Source organism: Grammomys surdaster, unplaced genomic scaffold (genome assembly GCF_004785775.1).
Source record: "Grammomys surdaster isolate TR1022 unplaced genomic scaffold, NIH_TR_1.0 193, whole genome shotgun sequence".
NCBI lineage: Eukaryota > Metazoa > Chordata > Mammalia > Rodentia > Muridae > Grammomys > Grammomys surdaster.
In genome coordinates, this window is record NW_021604638.1 from 7,293,732 (window position 1) to 7,298,779 (window position 5,048).

The 5,048-nt window shown below is 52.9% G+C and overlaps 1 pseudogene; it reads right to left on the bottom strand.

Annotated features, from left to right (window-relative positions):
- Window positions 1-4,260: 4,260 nt before the first annotated feature.
- Window positions 4,261-4,820, bottom strand: LOC114623102 (annotated as a pseudogene).
- Window positions 4,821-5,048: the final 228 nt, after the last annotated feature.

Sequence of the window (5,048 nt, forward strand, 5' to 3'; positions counted from 1 at the left end):
TCTTCTTCTTCTTCTTCTTCTTCTTCTTCTTCTTCTTCTTCTTCTTCCTCTCCTCCTCCTCCTCCTCCTCCTCTTCCTCCTCTTCCTCCTCCTCCTCACTGGATGGTGGCTGGCACAAAGGGAGAGGTGTGGGAACAGTCAGGGCACTTCCTGGAAGAGGGGGCCTAGGGGCTTTCAGGTTGAAGGATGAGGAGAGGCATGAGATTGGCAGCTGTACCCACCATCGCTTGAATGCTTTGTGGAACTTCAGCCTTCCCAGCTGACCTAAGAGGAAATCGAGGCCCAGAGGAGAGCCGTTTACTTCACTGGGAAGGAGGATGGGCCTGGACCGCTCTCCTCTCTGTCCCTGTCAGTGTGCAGATCTACTGTGTGTTGGGTTCCCAGTACTGACGCATGCTTGCCTCTCTGTCCCCTCCTCTGCTTCTTCTGGCCTCAGTTTCCCTCCTTTGACCAACAGCTTTACTCTCCCAAGGTGCCTTTCTGACCCAGGGCTGGGGCTCTGAGTCTGGCTGGTGGGGAGGGTCCTCCACCTGCTACCCACCCCCCAGCCCCCCACCCCCATCCCGTGAACCTGCTCGCCAGGCTGGAGCCAGGCGCCATCTGGAATGCCGGGCTGTTTATGGAGCCGGGCGGCTGCAGCCCTGGCCCTGACCCGACCAATCTGGAAGTGATTAGCAGCTAGGCCAAGGGGTATTAGGAGTTCTCATCAGTGATGGGACCCACCGCCCACCCCTGCACCACTGGATCCCAGGCTGTGCTGGGGGGTCTCTGAGAAGTCCCCTCTCTCCCCCAGCTCCTGCTCCTGAGCCAGCAGCTCAGAATCCCACGATCCACAGAGGCAGGAACTCGGCCACATGCAGGCCAGGGATCTGGGTGGAGCTGCATGCGGGCCAGGATCTGGGGCTTTCCCGAGGGAAGAATGCCTTTTCAGAGTATGAAAGTAGACAGAAAGAAATACTGACTCCATCAGTGAAGCACAGAGGTGGACAGAGGAAACCCATGTCACCAGGGTCTGGGGGCTCCTGCTGGGGTGGGAACACCCACCCACGGAAACCTTCCTTTTTGTGTGGCGGGATGCGGGGGTGTGTGTCAGGATTGAGCTCCTTGTATCCGAGGCTGGGTTCAAGCTCTTTGTGGAGCTGGGAATGACTTTGAACTCTGGTCCTCCTACCTCTTGCATGCTGGGATTACAAACTTGAGCCACCATGACAGGTTTATGCTGTGTGGGACGGAATCCAGGACTTTATGCATGCGGGGCAAGGGTTCTACCACTGAGCTGCACCCCCAGAGTTTTGTTTTCTTTCTTTTCTTTCAGTCCTGGGAATGGGACCCAGGGACTTTCCCATGCTGGCCAAGCTCTCTACTTGTGAGGCACACCTGTTGGTCCTTAGATTATTGTCAATAGCTGAGGCTAGCCCAGAACTATCTTCCTCCTCTTCTCCTGAGTGCCGGGATTCTAGGCTGTGTCACCACATCTGGCTTCTCCCTCTTTTTACACAGGGACAACCCTCTGTCCTGCCTCTCCCTCAAGAGCCAAGGATAAATCCTGCAGCGCATGACAATGTAGCTCCAGGCTGCAGCATGGGGGTGGGTGGCATGTCCTGCTGTGCACCCCATATGTCTGACTGTTTCCCATGCACTGATCACATGGATGACAGATTCCGTCTGGAAGCCGTCAGAGTCATCTCTGTCCCCATTAGAGGAGATGTAAGTGCACAGGTCTTACATACCTGCCTGATATCCCACAAGTTGACAGGCAGAGCTGAGACTCTGAACTCCAGCTCTGAGGGCTAAGTTCCAAACACCCTCACCATGTTGCCTCTCCCCGGGCTGCAGAGCGTTCTGGAAAGATCTGGTATCTTGACAGGCCTCCAGTGGTGCACAGCTGGCTTACTTCCACTGTGGGCTGGCCAGATGACATCTGTGGCAGTGGTAGGGCTGTGGGGGTGTTTCCATTCCCAGAAGGGGCTGTTTGTCACCATGGTGACCATTTCCTGGGATGAAGGCCATCCGCCCAGCGTCCTCCATGGGGAGGTACTATTGATACTGACCTGGACCCCTGCCCTCAATCCCATGTCCTAGGCTTGCTTCCAGGGACCTCAGGGCATGCAGCCATGGAGCCTTCCGTCCTCACCAAGCCTCCTCTCTTCATGACTCCTCCGGCTTCCTCTGTGCAGCCTTCCCCCAGCCCAGGCCCCCACTCCAGCTAGAGAGAAGACAGCAGAGAAGTAGGAGGGGCTGGAGAGCTGGCTCTGCACTGAGAGCCCTGACTGCTCTTGAAGAGGAACCAGGTTCAATTCCCAGCAGCCGTGCCCTGTGGCTCACAGCCACCTGTAATTCCCCACTCCAGGACATCTGATCCCCCCCCATCTCCATGGGTACCCACACTCACGTACACATACCCACGTACACACACACACACACACACACACACACACACACACACGGAATCATCTCCTGTCTGATCCTCAGCTGAAGTCCAGTTCCCCCTCTGGCCAGCACCACTTAGGGAACAGGTAACCCTGACCAGTACATCCTTGGCAACACTGGCTTTTCAAGGACTCTTCCCTGCCCATTGTTCATGTATCCTAAGGCCTACAGCAGAGCCTGGCATGTGCTCTAACAGTACCTAATGAAGCAGTCTGCCATGCAGTCTGCCACTCAAGATGCTGAGACAGGAGGATGGCAGCAAGGCCTGCCTGGGCTACAGAGTAAGGTTAGACCAGCCTAGGCAACTGAATAAAAGCTTGTGTCAAAATGAAAACTCAGCACAGGGCTGGGCCAAGTAGTGTAATTTTTTTAATCTCGGCAATCAGCTGGTGGGGGTGTCTCTCTGTGAGTTCGTGGCCAGCCTGGTCTGCATATGGAGGGAGTTCCAGACCAGACAGGGCTGTGTGGTGAGATCCTGTCTCAAAATAAGAAAAGAGACAGAGAGTTGGGGTGGGGGTGGGGGTATGCAGTTGACGGTAGAGGCTTGTTTAGTATGCCCTGGCTTCCATCCCAGAAATACAAAGAAAGAGTGAGTGAAGGGATTGGTGTATAGACCCAACCTGACCTGGAACATTCGGAGAAGGAACAGGGGGTAGGAGGGAGCAGATGACACAAAGAACTTATAAAGTGCCCACTGTACCCAGTAGGCATCCCTCTCTTCCACAGCCTGCCAGGCCTGTCCCCCAGGCCACAGTCCCCATCTACTCCACAGACCCACCCTTCCAGATGCCAGATACCAGTGGTGGAGAGCAAGCAGATCCTTCTGGTCTGGTTTGCAGGGCAAACCCTGCAGAAGTCAAAACCAGAATGGACCAGACCCATCAGCTCAGCTCCACCTAAGTGGAGACAGAAGGATTATGAATTTGAGGGCAGCTTGAACAATATGGTGAAGTCCTGTCTCAAAAACTAAAAAGGGGCTGGAGAGAGATGTTCAGTGGTTAAGAACACTGGCTGCTCTTCCAGAAGACTGGGTTCAGTTCTCAGCACCCACATGGCAGCTCACAGCCATCTGAGACTACAGGGGCTCCAATACCCTTGCTGGTCTCTGAGGGCACTGGTCACACACACAGTGCACACACATACATGCAGGCATAATACAGGCATAAGATAAAACAAATAAACCTAAACAAAAGAAAGGAAGGAAGGAAGGAAGGAAGGAAGGAAGGAAGAAAGAAAGAAAGAAAGAAAGAAAGAAAGAGAAAGAAGAAAAGCTATACTTTGTTGGATAGCCTGGTTCAAGAATGTAATCCCAGAATGAAGGAGGCTCCCGTAGGAGGGCTGCCTGTCAAAGATTCAACACCAGCCTGACCTACAGATATTAGTTTCTCCTCCCTTTCTCTCTTTCTTTTCTGTTTTTTTGAGACAGGATCTCTCTTTGTAGCCCTGGCTGTCCTGGAACTCACTCTAGACCACACTGACCTGACAGGCACCCGCCAGCCTCTGCCTCTCCAGTGCTGAGATTAAAGGCGTGCGCCACCACCGCCATCTTCTTTTCGTTATATTTAAGACAGGATGAATATACATTTATTAAGAAAAAGAAAGGGCTGAAGAGATGGCTCAGCAGTTAAGAGCACTGACTGTTCTTCCAGAGGTCCTGAGTTCAATTCCCACCAACCACATGGTGGCTCATGACCATCTGTACTTGGGATCCAATGCCCTCTTCTGTGTGTCTGAAGACAGCTACAGTGTTTCAACATCCAAAGGCTTTTTTTTATTAACAATAAGATTCAGCCAGGCATCCCAAACCAAAAAAAAAAAAAAAATCCAGGATTAGTTTTTGTAGCCTCAGCTAGCCCTTGGGCCTCTGAGAGGCTCTAACTTCCAGCCCTTGGAACAGACACAGGGTTTGGTGTGGCTGTGTGGGGTTCCTGGGACCTTGCCAAAATGTCGGTACACCTCTTGGCCCTTTCAAGGACCAGACAGGAGCACAGTGCCTCAGCCCTTGGGAGACTCCAGGGCCAGCTGGTCAAAGGTGAGGATCTTACTCCCCCAGTCTTGAGGATGCAACTTCAGCCTGCTGCTCACCCACAAGGCACACAACTTCAGCTTGGGCACTTCCAGCATCTGCACAACTTCTGTGACGGTCCCCAAGGTCCCCACAACCACAGGGGCCAGGAAGCTTCATCCTTCCCATCATCCGGGACAGGGATGGAGGTGGCCAGTTAGTGCGGCTCATAAATAACCTCTTCAGGACAACCAGACTGAAGGTGGAGGTGGTCTGTCTGGACAAACCCCGTACAGCTTGACCAGCTGACGCAGGTAGATGTCCTGGCTCTTGAGCCCCTTGCACCAAAATTTTGGTCCTTGTTGGGGTGAATGTCAACATCCATGATGGCACCTCCTCCTCAACCAGGTCCAAAAAAATCTTTAAAAAGAGAAAAAAGAAAAAGAGAATAAGGCCAGCAGTGGCGATCTAGCTCTCAGGAAGCAGAGGCAGGTGGATTTCTTGAGTTTGAGGCCAACCTGGTCTACAGAGCGAGTTCCAGGACAACCAGGATTACACAGAGAAACACAGTCTCAAAAGAAAGAAAGAAAGAAAGAAAGAAAGAAAGAAAGAA